Genomic DNA, 20,379 nt, shown 5'->3' with positions numbered 1-20,379 from the left:
TTCGGTCTGCTTTAATCTTACCAGCAATATAGCTTTGTGTTACTTCAACGCAGTAGAATTTGCCTTATTGCCGACGAAAATTGGAACGGCAAGAGCAATTTATATAAACTTTCTCCATTAGTAAGGCAAAGCTTAACCTCCACGATAGTGGAATTTTTATATCAATTATTCATGCGACCAACGCGTGCCATAGACGAAGCAAAACAAATCACATCAACCGCTAAAGCTTGCTAACAATTTTATACAGAAAGAAAACGGTAAGGTATAACATTGTTTTGTTAACTTAAAAAAACTGCGGTTTACGAATGTTATTAGCAAATCTAATATATCACCCTTCACTGCTTTTGCTTGCTTGAACTCCTTTCTTCACTATTCTACATAAAACAAAATTCTGTCTCTTAACATTCATTTAGTAGTAAGTTTAGAATGAGCTAACAACAAATAGAAATCATACCGGAAATCGTAAAATTAGTGTTTAACGTAAAACGCAATAGACAAGCGGCAACAGTCCAGTTTGTCAACGGTTTAAGCTTTGGAATTAAAGCTACAGTGGGCGGAGAAGTATTAGAACTACATTTTTAACTTGGCTCTAGTCACAACAGAAGAACTTTTTAATTTTTTTTATATTTTTAAATCGCTCAGTAGCAAATTCAAAGAAGCATTTGGCCAGGTGCTCCAAAAAAACTTGAGAAAAACATGTATTCTAACTTGTCTCCGTTTTTGAAACATTTTTTCCTTTGCTTGCTCGTTTGATCTTATTTGATTACCTTAACTGGAAGCAATGGGTATGCATCTTTTAAGCAGTGGATTTAAGGAATAAACTACGGTACACATTTTTGTACCTTTCAAAACCTGAAACAAAAATAGTGTAATATTCTGTGGTAAAAATATTGCTTGTTCAAACAGCTGACTATTAAATGTATCTGTCCCAGTGTTACTAAAACATTACTGGTCCTCAAAATACGCAAAAAGCGGCATCAGCGTTTACATTGTTCATTTTGTCTAATAGATTTTGTTTTAATGAAACTCTGATGTCTCCCTTTTTTTTCTAGATCAGCTGCTGAAATGTTTACGTTTGGCTAATACACTGCTCTACAGTAGAATTCTTAAAAAATTAAGTTTTTGATAGAAATTCTATAAGTAAGAATAAAATCAACAAAGAAGGATTCTCACTTTCACTTTAGCAAAAATAACGTGAGCAGACATTTTTAGGCTATAACCTTGTACCAGTCAAATGAAACACAATCTCTGTTGTTGATATTTCATCCGAAAAGCGTATGCTTTTATTATATAAATGCCATTGGACGTCGAGTATACGTTAAAAAATGAAAAAAACATTGCACAAAATTTGTTTTCGGGAGCACATCTGTGTCGAATCGATGTTGAGAAGCATAATTTTTTGTTTGGAGTTAAATAAATTAGTATTTACTTTTCTCGACGCTTGTTTGTTGAAGCATATGCCCAATTGCCCAATGACTAAATTCTTTTCGTAAGAACACTTTTTTGTGAGTTTATTAGTTTAGGGTGTTGTCTTAGTTTCGTCAAAGAACACACACAATAAGTTGCACCGTTTGAATACGCTCCACTGAACATCCTGGTTTTTAATCAGTTTTTTCTACTGTTTTACATAAACGTTGCAAAACAAGAATATAAACAAACACAAAAGATAAACAAAGTCTATTTACAGTATCATGCGTTTTGGCTAAAAAGAAATAAATAAATCATCACCAGGTGGTGCTAACTGCATGCTACGAATACTGATGTTAGCACGAGGAAAAGATTTAATATTCTTATCTCAATTGCAACTGCCCAGCACAGTTCATATAAAATTATTTCAAAACAAAAATTTAAAATTCGGTTTGAGTATAAACGTGTTAACGATACAGCTTTTTACTTATGTTTGCTTTTTTCTTGAAATCTTTAAATAAAACAATCTGTGATAACAGTCGCCTTATAAAAAGTCTATGTTTTTTAAATATTTTTTTATAAATTGTATCAGGAATTATGGGATTTAGAATATCAAAAAAGTTTAAATACCGTAATAAAAATATATAAAAAGGCGGAAATGATTCCGGTAATTATTTGTATTCAAAAATCGCTTGAAAAATGCAAATATCTTATTTGATGTCTCTTTGCAACGCACAGTGTAAGTATGTACAGTAACTATGGTTGAAAACTTCATAGCAATGGTAATATAGACTATGTCCGGGTCAAAAGTTTTGTTTTCAAAAATAAAAAGTCGATATCGATTCTAATTCGATATATCTCACGTCTTTAGATTACAAAATAAGAACCCTGTATATTTTTATGCTGCTTGAGCTCTATTTATAGTTAGCTTACAAAACTTATTTTACACTGCAAGATTGATCTTTTTTACAATTATACTCCATGTGTGCATGACGTGTGAAGATGATAAATCAATGCATAAAGGGTCAAATGTTTTTGCTACTGTGAAAAACTAATAAACGCTTAATAGATTTTTATTTTCAAGAACAATATTAAAGTATTTGCATAATGCTGTCAACTTACATTGAAAAGTTCTTCAAAGTTTTCTACTTTACCACAAGTCGAACAACATTTATCCTTGGTCAGTCAGGGCTTTATTGCAACTTTAACTTTCTTCTGATCACGTTTGAAAATTGTTGGATACTTTCCCTGTCTCACTCCACATGAAGTATTAGTGACAAAACTTTCCATTTGTATGACTGCCAACGAATCTCTGCTGCCAAGCAACAAATCTGCTCGAAAGTTTCTTTGATGTCCTTTAAAAGTTGCCATTAATGATTTTGACGAAAAAGTTTGGTTTATCAATATGGAATAAGGAATTCTATCAGTGTTTTGCTAAGCCAACGACTATTGCTGTCTTACAGTACAGTCAAGGGATTAAAGGAGAAAAACTGAAATAACAAAAGCGCTTATGAATGTAGGGTTTGTTGACTTTAGGGGCAAAGAAACACAAAGCTTGAAAATAACTGAAAACTGAGCACGAGAGAAACACAATTGACGTTAAAGTTGTTAAGCAAACACAAAACGAAGATTAATTGTTACAACAATGCGTTTTTGAAGGCTACATTCAAATCTAAACGATTTCTACTGGACGTTTTTTAACAATAACACAAGAAAAAAACATTTGTGCGTTTCCAAAAAACTGAAACTGTCAAACGCATTGACCAAGTAGAAGTAAATAATATTCCAACACCTGGAGTTGGGTTAAATGAATACAGAAATAACCTAAACATAGTCTCAAGTGCAGCATATGCTGTCATAAACACGAATATTTAAAACCAACCTTAGCAAAACAAGAAAAATTGTTAAAACCAGAGCTTGATATCAAGAAACGCTAGGTGGAAATCGATTTGAAAGTTCTAATTATTATGTAACCACAATTGAACTTTGGAAGTTAGAGAAGCCCAGATTCCTTATTGCTTTATTGTATTGTGTATTTTTTGCTATGTTCTTTATTTCTTGAACAAATTACATTCCAACTGAAAAATGTTACCTTGTGGTGTTGTGTAATCCCATCATATCCAACTAAAAAATCAAAATTGACATCTTGTAAATTAGTTTGGAAAGGAATAACGCAAACAACAATGAACTTGCAAATTTGCAATATTCTACTATAAAGCATCAGACAATTATTTTCTTTTTTTTTAATTAAAAGTTTTCTTCTTGATCCCCCGAAAATTAGGTGTCGTTTATAAGCAATGTGGGCGTTATGCGATTTGGAAGCTTGGCAACCCGCAACGGTGGAGGAGTGGCCCACGTAATCAAGGTTTTCAATGATTCTTTAAAAGATCATAAATTGTTAAGTACACCAAGCACAGCATTGTTTAGTAGCCTACTAGTAGGCTACCCCAAGAGATAATATTTAGGCTACAATAATAATGTCTCAACAATTAATAACTGATAATTTTGTATTTTGTGGAAGGGAATGCAACCTAAGCTTCTTATTTTTATGAGGTAATTTATTTTTCATTCATTTTTGCTGAACGCAAACTGAATGAAAAAAAGAAACGGTATTCAACTTGTAACAAAAACTCAAACTTGAAATAGAATTCCAAAGAACAAGGAATGCTTTCTTAGTTCCAAAGCCTCTCAGATGACTCCGGTTCTGGTCTAAAATATCTCCTGGACCCTCCCTACTGGCTACACGACTTAGATCTCAATTTTAAATTTCATATCAACCAAGGTACTGCCGTTGTCATTTGAATTGATAACAAGTAGAGATTAAACCAACACTGGAGGTCATGAGAAGGATGAAAATTTTCAACAACAAAAGCTTATGAAAACAATTTTGTCATTTCAAAATGATACAAGAAAATCCAAAGATGAATTCAGGCTCATTGGAATGGCTCTATCATAACATTTTTATTAACTAACGGTTTTAAGCAACCGTTCTGCTAACTGTCGAGAGTGTGAATACTATTTTAGATAGTAGCCTAGTTTGGAAAACAACACAACTATAATAAGCCAGTAAATAACATTTTTTTTTTGAATTTGCATTTTTTATGACATATATACCTACTGTATAATATGTCTACTGCAACTTTAAAACATGTTATAGTGTTTGTTTAAACTGCAACCACGTGCCCTCAAATAATATTGAACCGACAACCTTTTGTAGCTTGCGTAGCAGAAAATATTGACAATCTGTTGTCAAACTCACTGTCCAAAGTACAGTAATGTACTAAACGAAGCATCCTAAAGTTGGGCGAAAAACAGAGAGAATATACTGTAATAATGATCGAGTTTAATTTATCTTTTTCTAGTTAGTGATGCTAAGTTATTATTTTTCGGTAACCTACTTCAACTGTAATTACTTCAATGGTGATCACAAATAAAAAAGAAAGTAAAATTCCAATTTGTCAAAATACAAGGTATAAAATAGCTATAAAGGAAGTAAAACGTTTTCGATATCTTGGGACAATAATAAACTGGGACGTAAAATATGATAAGGAGTTTAATGTACGTGTTGCTCAAGCAAAAGCTGCTTTTCAGCAAATGAAATCAATATTGTGCAACAAGTACATATCTTTCCCAACTACTGTAGATAGGTACAGAGTATTAAAGTGTTGCATTTATTTAATTTTTAAATAAAATTCAGAAACCTGGACAATCAACAAAGGTATGAAGAGAATTTCCTGGACTGCCAGAAAAATCATCCAAAGTGTTTTAAATCAAGTTAATCAAACAAAGACTCTACTGCAAAATATCAAAGAAAAACAATTTCTACTTCTAGGACACGTGCTGCGAAAAAGAAAATTAAAACATCTCTTTCTCAGGCAATATTGAAAGGAAACGTGCCCAAGGTAGACAAAGATTAACCTATTTAAACCGACAAACCGACAAAACCAGCACCGACATACATCTAATACACATAACAACTGACCAAAAATCTTGGAAACTTTTCATACAAGAGGCAGTGAATGCTTGGAATTAAGTAGCAGAATAAAACAAAAAGACTTCAATTATTACAATATTAATTGACTTTATTGCTTTATTTAGCTCATTAAGCTCAAAAAACTTTACAAGCGATTTGCAGACGGGCAACTTAATCTATTAACCAAACAACACTGTTCATAGCGACTTAATACTTTTCAAAGTTTGCCGCTTTTTTCATTTATGAACGAAGCTTACTGGTTTGGTAAGGTAGGCTATACCTTTCATTTCGTTCTGGGCAGATTAGCAATAAAAATTAAATAATATGTTGGCTACAAACCAACATAAACAGCTAAGTAACCTGTTCTGGTCTTTTTTTTAAATACAAATAAGTAATAAAAAAGAAGAAGTTGTAAATAGGAAGATAAGCTCAAACATTCTTATTAGTTTGTTGCGTTCTGAAACAAACGAGGTTTGCAAGGATAGAAATCCACGTCGAAGAATATGGCTTTTCAGATTACATCAAATATAGTTATTACTCTGTATCTAAAACCTTTACAGCCTGTTTCACCCTAAAAGGGGGATCATCAGAAGTTCCTTCTTCAAATAGACTCTTCTAATTTTTAAATTAATTAATTAAATTTTTAATTTGAACTTCGGCTTTTTCAGATTAATGCAAACTGGTATACTTATCGTGTTAATCACAATGCAAAAACACACAACAAAGTAGTTAAAGAATAGGCCATGCAACCACACAATAACAAGAATTTGTCACGTGACCAACCCAAGTGCCGACTTGGCTCTGTACCATACAGTGCCAGTTTTCAATATCTCTCAGACGAAAAACTACAAGTAATCGATTGTGAGAAATTTAAATCTTTGTGGTTGCTTTTTACATTAAATACCTGCGATAGAAATTAGTGCCAGCCACGGTACGACGTAGACAGGTTTGTTGTTATGTTTATGATAATGTCACGTTCACAAAATTTTACGTTTATAAAATGAGTGGCAAAAGTATGATTGCACCATTGGCGTAGCGTGACCAGTTTTTTGAACGTTTACTCTTTTCTGCAAACTTTAGTCTGCTTGTATTCAAAAACGCCCTGGATTCAGTACGGTCAATCGAGTAAGCTTCACTGTTCGTTTTTTGTGTTTTTTTGTTCGTTTTTTTACGGTAGCCTATATGTTAAAAGTTTACTGAAAACGTGAATACCCAAAACTAAAGGTCTTGCGACGCCACTGGATTGCACCAGTGTTTACCTGGCTGACCCATGACCAGTCGCAATAATTTATTGATGAAAACTTGAAGCTCATGCAATCCTTCTGTTCTAAACCTAACTTAACTACATTCTAATGCTGCTGCATATAACTTTGAACGTCTGTTACACAAATGCTCTCTGTTGCCGTTGCCAGCGATAAGTTAACAGACACTGAGGTAATTTTCCCATGAGCAGTAACGGAGTTTTTTTTTTTAAATAAAAAAGTTAAACTTTTAAAACTGCTTCGAGCAAGGACTTTATATCCTGAAATTAGTAAGTTTTGTTTACGATTCATAAAGTTTGTCACCCATTGTGCGCGGTGACGTCATATCAACACAAACGATTGTTATCGCAGTATCGAACGACGCTAAAAAAAAATTTCGAAATTATTTGAACAGCAAAAAAAGTTTTTCCCGTAACTCGAAGCGTTTTCTGTTACAAGAATAAATTTAAAAACAACTTGCTTGAAAAATTGTATCCCATAGCGACGCACTCAACGGAAAGCTTGTTTTATTACCGTTAGGTTTTGAACAAATCTATTTCATTTGTTCGCCAATCGACCATTCCATCACAAACCCCTAAAGCAAACAACAGCCTCCTGTATCGTAATATAACGTTTTGTTAATGGAGTCCACAACCACAACCCTTCTGGTATATTCACATAAGTTACACAAAAACTTTCACTCGCCAAGTTTTCTTTATCGCATAAATCAAGGAAGAGCTTTCTTTCACTTGCATTGCCCAAATTAAAACTCGTTTGTAACACAAAAGAATGTTTTTCGTACGTAGTCGAAGAGTTCGTCTATAATCTATATGCACAACGAATTTTTAATCTATTCAAAATTTTCTATTATTACTGCACGTGCATGAAAATTTCTTTATACTATCTTTGTCAGGGGTGGGGAAACTATTGTATTTACTATCGCGGGCCACATGATCACATTGTCGTCAAGCCACAAAGACGGGCCACATTGTCGGCGAGCCACAAAATTTAATTTTTAGTGCCATCGGTCAAAATCATACCAAAACGCCTATTCAAGTTAAGCTTAAACAAAACTGTTTTATTAATAGACGGATTCAACATGTAAAAGTTCGCAATTAGTGAAATAACAGAAGGTCGCTTTAATTTAAGTTTGTGGAGCTTTTTAAATTGTTGCATACATTTATTCAGCAAGCATTGGTCTAGCCTGCTTTTGAGTTGATAGATCTCCTGCTAGAAATGTAATAAACATTTGGTAGCCTAATTCTTATTTAACTAACCTCTTCCTAGCAATTACCATCACATCTTATATTTCTAATCTTTGGTTTTCAGTTTTTTTTTTTTTGCAAGCATTAATCTTATTTATTAACCTTTAACGGCTCTACAACGGTTTCAGTTTGACAGTTTTCGCCACGGCAAAAGGCAAAATGGCAAATCAGATCTATTTTATCTTTGCTGTTTTACACATAGCCTATAAGTCTACTTTTCCATTTAATTTTTCTACCAATAAACGTGCTTTCATCAGCAATCTTTTTTGTCCTTTCCAGAAAACATTTAAACATTTTGCAACTAACTACGCTTCAATCACTCTACAAAGCACCAAAAGGAATGCATGGCATAGCAGAACTGGACGGAGCTACACTGGCTTGGCTTTCCATTACCTGCTCAGAAACCCAAACGATCTTTCTCCTACGAAAAAAGAAGAATCACATTTCAAATCACTTTTACTGTTAACACATTATTCTTGAATGAGGAAAGATTTTGAGAAAATTGGAAGACTGATCACTTCTTGTGAAAGAGCGGTTTACAGTTCAAATAAAAACTTCTAGATATAAAGTTGAAAAATGTAAAAATAGTGTAGGCCTGAAACCAAAAACATCAAAAGCGTCGATAAACTTCAAATTAAGAGCATTTACATAGCCTACTTATTTTTAATTACCAAATTTAAGTCATAAGTGGAGTAGACAACCGGAAACTGACATTGCCGTCGGCTGCAGCGTGGGTCAGGTGTATGTCGGAAGGCGTACACCGATGTATAGCGCTCAAGTCCGCTTTCCCGCAATGCAGGATAAAGATAAACAAACAAACAAAACAAACAATTTGGACTCTTAGGGTTTTTAACAGGTGAGGATCTCAATAACTATCCACCACTTTTTAAAAGTTTAGCAACCGTGGCTTTTCCGACAAAAAGTAACACGTAGCCTAACAGTAACCGACACCGGACTTCCAATTGTAAGCATTACATTGGTTCAAAGCTGTACTGCAGTAAACTCCATTTCATATACTACAATAATAACTTACCGTTGAAAAGTTTTAAGACTAGGACAAAAAATGTATGAAATGTCAAACTTAAACCAAAAAATAGTGCTTGAGGAATTTTGAATAAAAAACAAACGTATCAAATTTTAACAAAAAAGCTCAGTTGCTTTTATAACACTATTTGGACTGCCGTCTGGCTACATAAGTAACGCTAACTAGAAATCACTTCACAATAAGTAGGCACTCTTCGCTAGTCCTCACCTCGAACCGCAACCAAACTCATTGCTAATATCGTCGACCTTTCACCAAGAAACGCCGATAGAGACCAAGTTTGCTGCATAGTATTGTGTATCAAAGACGTCTTCTTTGATAGCCACCCTATCGAATAATTCTGCTGTGGTTGAATGGATGTTTGTTGCGCTTTTACATTTTATAGCCTGCGGTTTTAATTGAAAACTAATTACTTTATAACAAAGTGCTGAAAATCTTTTCGCTTGATTTTGTGATAAAAATGACCCAAGATACTATCAACAACAAACAACCTGCCGAAAAATGTTCCACTACTTGAAATTGAGTTTCAATCGGTTTCTAAATAATTACGCAATGTTTTATAATTATATTACAGTACTTTGGGACGTAAATTTTTTTTGTACGAGTAATGCATTATTGCATTTGAGCCTGAGGCAACGAAAAGTTGCATAGTCAAGACTGGAAATTTTTCAATACCTATTTAAATAGGCCTAGTTAGCACAACCTGAAAACAGTTTCTGCTAAAGGCATAGCTTTAACTAAATTTCTGCACCTTCCAAACGAGCAACTGGCAATAAAATATAGCTAAATTTGAGACCTTTTTTACTATTTAGATTCTTTTTTTTTTCTTCTGAAATGCGGAAATTTATCACAGATAGGCAAAGCTACAGTTGTGTGTAACCTAATTAAAGCCTTTTTTATTTTCTCGTATATCACTAAATATTAAGGCATCCGTCGGATAGCCAGTAGCTACTACCTGGTGTTATCGTCAAAGAAAACTGGGCCCTTCACACCAGGCGGTGGTCTGTAGCCTACAGCGGGTAGTTCTTGATTGTATGCCTGCCGTCTGTCCCTCACCGCATTTACAGGAAACACTCACTGCCAAGCGCCAACCCAACATATTTGCACCCGCTCGCACAACACTAGTGAGCAGGCGTTTACACTTTGATGTGGCAAGTCTGGAGATGCCATGACCCATCACCCAACTGGCTCTCAAATGAAAATCCGATCACTCGATGCAGTAGAGATGTGTTACCTGACCATGTTTAACAATTCACACCACGCCGTATAGCACTAGCGTTAGCGAGAGCACCCACCAGAGATTGCCAGAAGGTTGATTTTCGAAGGTCGACACTTGCAGCGCGTACAAATTCGCACTTCACACCGTCCTGGCCTCATAAAGCTTTCTTGATGTTAAATGTTCCTTTGGTAGTTTTCTTGCTGTGGTTGCATGTAACAGATCGCCGGAGTTTTGATTTTTACTTCTTAGCGAGAGGACTGCACGCTTGTGCTGCAAAGTAGCTGACTCAATGCTAGTAAGGGCGTCGGGTAGAGATGGTCGTCGAAGACATTCAGTCACAGTTCGCAGCAATTGTTAACTGGCACAACGATAAGGTCAGAGTTGGCGATTCTGCTCCAATTAACAGCTCAGCATAGTTGATGCCCAAACGTCGCAACCATAGCTAGAAGGTTTAGGAATCATAAAATGTAACCAGTAGCCTAGTTCCGTGTAACCTACAATACAGTAGGCTATGTGCCTTGGAAAACGAGTAGGCCTACAACATATCAGAATCAGATGAAAAGTTATGGGCCACCATAGCACCATGGGAGCTATAGCCTACTGATAAAATTAAACTGTCAATACAATAGTAAAGATCCAAAAAACTGTAAAAGCATAAGTTGGGCGTTATAGCACTTATTTTCATTAAAAGGATATCCACTTAACTCTCTTTGAATATATAATCCCTCTGGCTTAACCTTACTGTATCTTGTATTTCATCAGCGGTTATTTACTCATCTGCATGGCATAAGTGGAGCAAATATCCAAAGTTAGATAGATAGGCCTAGTGGGTTCCTCACTCACCTTAGTCACCTAGTCTGCGTCTTGGCTAAATAAACAGTTAATATGCTTTGAGATGGACGATTGACTGCATGGTACTTTTTGTTACGACATCACCATCACCATCCAAAGCCAAATTCGATTTGAAGACAAACCAATGCTTGGACACGAGCTGGAGTCGACGACTTTTTGTTACCTCAAGACATTTTACCACAGACGTAAAACCTTGCACTAGACAAAGTGGCATGCTGTTTGCATTTTTATGTTATCTGGGCAGACAAAGATAAAAGTATTTTTCTGGTTTATTTACAATAACTTGAAGCTCATTCCCAATAACCTCAGCTTAACCTACTTTAGCCTTAATAATTATAACAATAATTTAAAAACGTATTTGTTTGATAAAGCTACCATTTAGCTTACTTATCTTTTTCTAGCATCATTATAAAAAAAAAACGCAACAATAAAAGTGTCCAGAATAGCCATATTATATAATTTGTATAACATAATGTTTTACTAACATTAAGCAAAAACGCAGGTGACTTTTGAGATTCTGTTTTGAAACCTTATTTTAAAAAATGTTGTGAGTCTAAAAATGAAAGCGCTTAGGTAAAGAACGTGACAGAAAACGCCCAAAATGTTAAACAATAATGTCAGTGTTTCTTGAAAATCAATATTTAAGCAAAGATAAGAAAAAGTGTGAAAGTTGGGCTACTGCATTAAGAAGCACAATTAATCAATGCTCCTCAAGGCAAACATATATTGAAATCAAATTCTATTTGAATAAGGAAGAAAATTCAAACCGCGTTTGATATATTTGATAAAAAAAAGCTTCGATCGTATAATATGTATGCATACATGCGAATATGAATTTATTGCTTTTACTGAAATCTTTGCTTGTGCCCGGTTGCAATAGGATGTTCACTGTTCAGTTGATACACTTTTCACATTTGTTCACTTTGTGCAAAAGGTAAACATAATAAAAGCTTGAAATTTTTTGGTTTTGTGGAATATTATCTCATCTATTCACAATCTTTCAGAATCGCATCTTGTACAGTTCACGCATATAGCGCGCAATTTAAAAGATGTAGGCTACTCAAATGTATCAACTCACCTACCACCGCAGGTTAGTTGATACACCATAGAGAGTCAGTCGATATACTACCTAAACTGCATAGCCTACTGCGCTAACAAGTAAATTTTAAAGTAGGCTACAATGTTACAAGAATCTTTATAACATGTTTTGCACACATGCAAAAACAAAACATCATGAGGGTGTGAAAGAACAATTATACACCGGCTTATAGAACTGCTGCACGGGAATTACTAGGTCATGTAAATTCTATCAACAATGAATAAAAGTGTGTGCAAGACTGCATGACTACAGCATAAAAGTAAGAAAAACTCAACGTAAAATGATAGAACTTATTGACTAAGCATCATAAAAAATATACCACTTAAAATTTTTATGTACATAGCTCAGGTCAGCTCATACACGTGCATCAACTGATCCCTACCTATAAATAATAATAAAATGTCCATTTTTGAGGTTTACCAATGCAGGTAACAAAATAAAAAATATTTTACCTCAAAACCTCCCTTCTGATTAAGTTAAAACAGTAAACACCATCCCATTTGTCTGAAAAGTTCTCTGGTTTTTGCAAGACGACGATAAAAAATGTTTAAAAAATTTACTCACAGACTAAACATTTTGTTTTTTCAAATTACACAATTGTCTTTTGGGAAAATTCATTTAATTAAGTTTTGACTGTAATTTTTTAACCTGAATTATCGTTAGTTGGCAATACATTTTTTCGAAAAGTTTTATTTTTCTCTAGAAGGGGGGTGTATCAACTGATCTTCCGTATCAACTCACTCACCCTTCCCTTATTGTGGTATGACATACTCGGTGTCATGCTTTTCAGCTTTTTCAGAGCTTGGTGATATAAATTTGTGCATGCGATTCTGCGCTTGCTAAGCATGGTAATAAGATCAATGAACACTAGAACACAAGTTGTTTACTCGTTTTGCAATCTCAAAAATTTAGAAGTCACGATAAACACGTATTTACTAACAGTCTCAGCTAATTTGTAACCATCGCACTTCTCTTAGTCGTGAACACTCCCATGGAGATGATACCCACTGGAGAACCATTGATCTAAAGTTAAACCTTATCTCTACACCCATTCTAAAGCTACAAACTCTAGGAGGGGTAATGTATTGCATGTAACTATACCATGCTGATAAAAACTGCTCCTTAAAGCTGACAATACAATGCATAGCAGCTTAAGGCCAACTAAAAATGTCCAACATGCCCACAGTTGAGCACCTTCTTACAGTTTAGTGATCACTACATTATATAATAGTAGTAAAGAAAAGCTTCCAAGAAAGGCAAATCAAAAGCCATAAACAGAGGTGGGCAGTACCGAGTACAATTGTACCGAGGTACTGTACCGGGGTACTTTTTGTGTACCGGTACCGCGGTACTTTTTGAAATTTGTACCGGTTGCCTAAATACCCAGTACTTTTTTGGTCAAAATACCCTATACTTTTATCGGTACTTTTTTTTCAACAATGTTAACTCATATCGTTAACAATATCGTTGGTGACAATATCAACGATGTTAACAATATCGTTGGTGTTTGCTTGCCGTTAGTGACAGTTTGATGGAAGCCATCCAAACGAGATTTCATCACGTACTCCACATCATCACGATCATCAACTCACCATGGCGTTGCATCCACATTTCCGGCTCTCGTTGATCCCACAATCGAACATGAATGAACGATTGTCATTTCTTTTGGAAAGCATCAAGACTCAGTTGATCAGCAAGCTTGAATCTTGGCTTGAGCAAGAAAGTCGAAGAATGAAGCTGAAAGCAGCAGCGACGACTGAGAAGAAGTTGCTCAGCAAGACGAGTTTTTCGTTTTTTTGGTTGAGCAACTGAGAAGCCGACAACAAAGTGCATCTAAACTGGTCGATGAATTTCTCAAAATGAGTCCTCAGAGATGCATCACAGATGCATGCTTTAAGCGTCCGACGATCGAAAGATTGTTTATTAAAACAAACACTGCAATCCCTTCAAGTGCTGCTATTGATAGAGTTTTTTTTTACCGCTAAAGACATTTTGAGGCCGAAACGAGCTGGATTAAGTGACACTCATTTGGAGATGCTACTGTTTTTGAAAGCGAATGCCTAGAACAGGCTTGCCCCAAACTTTTATTAAATACCCAATTAGTTATAAAGTAATAGGCCTTTAACTTTAGGGTCTTATCAATTTTTTTATGAAGTGTTGGGGACTGTAGGCTACTGCAATTCCTAAAATTTTTCCTAAAAAAAGTTTAAAAAAATTCCAATAAAAATTCGTTGTTTTGCGGTTTGCTCCGTATGTAGCATAATTACTGCTTTTCAAATGATATGGGCCCCTGTTTAATCTTTAGAGATTAATGTTGAACAGAGGTGTAAAAAGCAGTCCAATTGAATAGTCAAGTAAAAGTACAGTTACTGAAGGTCAATTCTAATTCGTTACAATTACAAGTAGAAAGTACCAGAGCACATTATCACTCAACTATGAAGTAAAAAAGTACTGACCTTTATAATTACTCAAGTAGAATTAGTAAATTTTGCAGTCAAAAAACAAACATTTTTGACAAATTTCATCATGTTTTGAAAAATATTTTAAAATCCCAATATTTTTAGTCATAAAATATCTCACTTAATAATTTAATTTTTAATGAATCATTTAGGTCTTAGAAAGATAAACTTTTTGTTTTAACAATTCTTTTTAACAAACCTTTTCATTTTTAACAATTTCTCTTTAAAATATATTTTTATCTTAGAAATGAAACCTTTTTAACAGATTTTTATCAAAGTTACAACTTTCTACTTGACAAAATATAAATTACCAGAGTAACGTTTCTTTGGCATAAAACTAAACAAGTGAAAGTAGAAAGTAATGAAAAATAAACTACTCAAAAAGTACTAGTTACTGAACATTGCTACAAAAGTAAAAAGGAATTATAGTGCCACTGTCTTTTATTTTTTGCAAGTTGCTTTTATGTTTATGCTAATTTTTATGCTAATTGCAAGCCAGTCCATTTTAGATGGATAGCCTACCAGTTTTTTTGTTTTATTGCTACTTAAGTAACACTCCTTTCATTACTTTACACCTCTGATGTTGAATGGCCTTTACTTCCAATAGCCCTCTATACGGCATGTTGGGTTGGCCCTTAACTATAAGTCTATAAACTAACAAGTATTAATATGCCTACCTTAAATTTACGCATTTATACTGAGCAAAATCAAGAGACTTGTGACTTTATTTTCCGATCTGTTCCATTCAGCTTTGCGTGCCTACCAAAGGGCTGGTTGAGCAGTCTTTGTGTAGAATATGAACATCGTCATGGCGCGTTGCTGTTACTTGTTAATATAACACATACTCCACGAATGCCCCATCTTACGGCCCCCAAGTGGAATCATTGGTATTCGAAAACTGGACCCAACTACCGTATCATAGCTGCACGATGAGGCATTGCCAATCTAAGCTAGGGTAATGCGGGGCAAGACTAGTCACATTTTGGTATCATTGTGTATATCTTCAGATAAAGTTAAAAATGTTTCAATTTTTAGTGTTAAACAGTTATACTAAGGCTTCCTTAAACAAGATAGCAAAAAAAAAGTGAAATTTATTTTTAAGTTATGTTAATACAACATCATTTTTACGACCGAGTCAAATGACTGGTTTTGCCCCTAAGTAAGGGTAAAACAGGTCAGTGTTTTTTTGATGAGAGAAAGAGTATATTTACACATACAAAGTGCAGTTTCACATACAAAGTACACCACTGCAGCACATTCGTTCAGAACAGACATCAGCAAACATGCTGGATTCCATTTTATGACATTATTGTTCAATTGCTGTGCCGAATATCCATGGTTCTTCTGGACGACAAAACAAACTGAGCAAGGAAGATTATGACAAAATTTGCCATTTTGTTAACAATGAGGTCCACATGGTACATTACAGTTGCCAAATGTTAGAACAATTGCTTTTGTGAACAATTGATAGAAACACAATCGAAAATACACTTCAAACGTTTTCTAGTAGGCTATAGTTCAATATTGTTACATTTTTTTTAAATCTTTTATTTGTGATTTTTTGCGTTTTTGTCCAAACTTTGACGCACACTTTCTATAAGAAAACATTGAGAACCATAAATGAATTTTGCGTGGTAGACTTATCATATCTTAGTGAATAAGTGGACAAAATTTCAATGCAAATTTTCACTGGGGTCACGAGTAACCAAGATATTAAAAAGACCCCACCTTTTAGCTTTTTTTTCATTTCGACCGATGTTTCACATTAAATAACTCCCAAATCCTTTAATATTTTGTATTGATATTTTCTCAGTGCATAGAGAATCTTATAAACAACATTTCTACCAAATTTCAGCCAAAACTAATCACAAATGGGGTCTTGGCAAGGTTTTAAAATTTTGGAAAATCTTAGCTGAGAGCTGGAAACGGCTATCTTTGGATGTCTATGACCTTTGACCTTTTAGAGTGACAATGTGAACGATGTTGTTTTTTCAATATTTGGCAGAAGTACTATCACCTGTAAAAAATTTAGGTTGTTACTTAATTTGGTTTAGCAGTGATAGGGCCTCAAACATGGCCAAAAATCAAAAAAAATCGTGCCCCCTTGGTAGACCCCCTCCCAAACTAAATGCTTCGATCACACTAGGATAAGCTGATTTTTGATGTAATAGGCAAATAATACCCTATGAACCAGGTAGCCTAAGCCTACATGACAGTTTGGTTAAAGAATTTAGCATTTTCATCAAAAGTTTGGCACAACATTTCATGACTGACTTGTGTTGCCCCAACCAAAATAGCCATGACTGAACAAAAATAAATACCCAATAAAACTAATTTCCAAGGAAGAACTACAAGATGAGTAGTTTTGAGACAAATTACAATAATTGTAATTTCGTTTAAACTAGAAAGTCTTGGTTTAATTAACAATTTTCATAGTGTAATGCTCTGTTTCGTCTAAACCACAAAAAAAAAGTTAGTCCAAAATATGAAGGTAAAATTTTACACCAACTTACGTTTCGCAGCCTAGACAAAGATAGCAAGCAAAACCTGCATAGCAGTTGCTGTTGTCGCATCACAAAAGAACCACTAAGTGCGCTAAAGCAGGGGTCACCAAATGGCGGCCCGCGGGCCACATGCGGCCCGCCACGCTGTATCGCTGCGGCCCGCGGAAGGTATCAGCGTACAAGTATAACCAAAAATACTTTTCTTGAGGAGTTAAAGAGCACGAAGGCAAAAAATACTTTCCGGGAAGCATATTTTCGCTTTGCATACGATTCCACCGACCTACCAATCAGATTATAGTTCTAGATGGGGGTTGCTTAAAGTTATTCCAATGCGATGTCCAGCCACACTGTTCCAGTGGTTGATTAAAACGTCTGTTTTCGAATTTCGAAATTGTCTGTGAGCAAAAGGTTGCTTATTTTAAGCTTGCAAATGTCATGTAAACACTAGTGTGCGTTTCACCGTTATTGTGTTTCACGAGCAGTGTTCTCTTTATGCAAGTTTTTGTTGGAAAATTAGGTCTGTGTGCCAACTCAATTTATAATAAATTGGCAAAATATTATATTATGAATTTAAAGACTTTTTTCTGATTGTATTATGAAAATATTTAGCTTAGTAGCCTACTGCAAAATGTTTTTTTTTTAAAGAAATATGAAACGCTTCATGATTTTGCGTGTCATCCTTGCGCAGGGGCCATGCTAATCTTCTCTGTATCGTTCCAATTTTAGTATATGTTCTGCCGAAGCAAGTCCTGCAAAATGTTGTTAATCAACAATTCTTGCCACGCTTATAAGCACCGCAAGTGACAGTTGTCAATAATCAAAGAAAGACGGTTTTATAGACTCTCACAAAAAGGATAAAAACCAGCTCATTGCTTTTTTAGAGGGAAGACTGTTCAAGAATTACGATAGAATTACAATTTTTCGGTGATTTCCACAAGCGTTTGTATCATGGTTGCCTGGTTTCTTTTTCCCTGTTATTGGAGCCTATTTTTCGCTGATATGTTTGCAGGTCACTATGGTTGCCTATATTGCGATGTGTCAAACATTTCCTTGTTTACTGAAATTGCTAATTGCAAAATATCTTTTGTGAAGCGAAGTGACAACTCCACTCTTGCTTGGCGATGAATATTCTGATTTTTTTTGTTTGTCGTATCCAGGTTTACACCTGGTAGTTGAAGATTTAGATTAAGTGGACGGGAAGGTAAGGAAGCCAATCTGGGTACGAAATGCGTTCTTTTCTAGCATAAGATTCAACCTACCTAACATTTTATTAGTGCGGCCCGCCACAGCTCTCCTTAGTGCCAAAGTGGCCCGCATGCAAAAAAGGTTGGTGACCCCTGCGCTAAAGCATTTTTTTGAGTGTGTTATTTCCAAAAAAAAGTTATGCTTGATTAAAATCAAACTGACCGGTTTTACCAGACGACTTGTTTTGCCCCGAACTACCCTACTACAAGTCAAACGAGAGAAAGAGAGAGAATATAATTGTGATGGAGATGAATCACATTTGTGGTTTTAAATGTAAGATTATTTCGATTACAATCACAAAAAAATTCATCATTCTAAGTCTTGCAACTTGTATTTGAAAAAGTACCGTACCGAGTACCGTACCGGTACCGCGGTACTATTTTTGACCAGTATCGAGTAACGGTACCGCGGTACTTTTAAATTGTACCGTGCCCATCTCTGGCCATAAATAAAAGATAAAATTATTATAAACACAAACCATGGATTCATAGATTAGCCTATGAATTCATAGATTCATGTTCATAAATTGATAGAAACTTTGAATCCCTAACGCAAACGTGCAATGTTTTTTTGTCGAACATCCAAATGTGTTCAACTGGTTACAACTAGCCTACCTCTCATTTGAAATAGAAATGCAATCCACTAAAGTACTAAACATTAAAAAAATATTACCAACAATTTTAAAACACTTTACAACTAATAATAACATAGCAGAAATCTAACTCTCTGGACTTGCTAATTATTCTATTCTTAGCCGACAAGGTAGCCGCATTCATTCTTTTTTTAGATTCTTAAAATGAACAACTGATTGCTAATGGCGTTTTCTCGTTTTGTTTAAGCTACTTGCGTACAGCAGGGCGTAAATAAACAGAGTTGTAAATTACTTGACAAACAGTACACTTCAAAGCGCTTACCACCCTCTACTTCAGTTTTTCTGCTGATTCTTCATATTGAATGTTGAACTTCTGTCTCATGAGTGTAGCCTAAGCACTAACTTACACTATAGATTACCATTGGTTGGTTTGGTTTGTTGGTTTGAAATCCTTATCCTCGGACTGACAAACCTTTGATAGGTTATTCCTGGTAGTTTCGCATACTTGTAGAGGCTTTTGACGGAGAGCCGGTTACCGAGATTGGCAGAGTGAAGTTTTCGATTGTTGAAGTCTTGTTGCCGGAGAATTATTTTATCCATAAGGTGCCGCTGAATGGAGAACAGTGCTGAAATGCGTTGCTCAAGCGCACATCCCGAGAATTGAACCAAAGCCGCTGGGTTTTAAAGCTTCTTCGTTCACGAAGCCACACGCAAACCAACTGAGTTATGGGGGCAGACACTGAACTATCGAGTCGGACAAGCTGTAACTACAGTAACATTTTATAAAGTGTTAAATTACTGCAAGTTATTAGCTGTCCCATAAGTCAGCATCATGACAGTACATACCTTCCGAATTTAACCCAGCGATTTGTTTTTGGCTAACATCTCAAGATTACTTTATACATTGATTTGCTTGCTTACGTGATTGCGTGAATCGCTTCACTGGCAGAGAAAACGTCTGTGGAAGCTTAATCTTTGCAATCTCGCATACTTGTTGAGGCCAAGATCAAGTAGCGCTGGTTTAGCTTTCAGGGTGTGCGCTTAAGCATAAAGCAACGTATTTCAAGATAGCTCTCCTTTTAGCGACATTTAGTGGACAGAATAATTTACCGACAGCAACACTTCAATAACAAGAAGAAACTTCATTCCTGCTTAATTAAGTGATTAAGTAAAAAGATGTAGCCTTTCGTGTAATTTTAATTTTTTCTTCCATATAATTTCAAAAAACTGTAAGACAACCACACAGTTGATAAATATCACGGTGTAGGCCATTCCTGTTAACGTTTGGTTTGTATTGCAAATAATTGACCTTACGAAGTCGACTAATTAGTTTAGACTTTTTCGGGCTCACCCCCTTTTTAAAAAAATCTGGTGATCAAGCGGTTCACTTAGCCTAATTAGTTGTCGGCAATTTAAAGCTACCTACTGTAACATGATAGCAAATGTTTTTTTCCTAAATTTAACTCTTTGCATTCTTTTCT

The 20,379-nt window shown here is 35.1% G+C and overlaps 1 non-coding gene across 1 annotated transcript; it reads right to left on the bottom strand.

Annotated features, from left to right (window-relative positions):
- Window positions 1–17,704: 17,704 nt before the first annotated feature.
- LOC145765766 (U6 spliceosomal RNA) lies at window positions 17,705–17,809 on the bottom strand. The gene has a single exon (XR_014288640.1). It is a non-coding gene; the product is annotated as a U6 spliceosomal RNA (small nuclear RNA).
- Window positions 17,810–20,379: the final 2,570 nt, after the last annotated feature.

Source organism: Aplidium turbinatum, chromosome 2 (assembly GCF_918807975.1).
Source record: "Aplidium turbinatum chromosome 2, kaAplTurb1.1, whole genome shotgun sequence".
NCBI lineage: Eukaryota > Metazoa > Chordata > Ascidiacea > Aplousobranchia > Polyclinidae > Aplidium > Aplidium turbinatum.
This window is presented reverse-complemented; position numbering and strand designations above follow the sequence as displayed.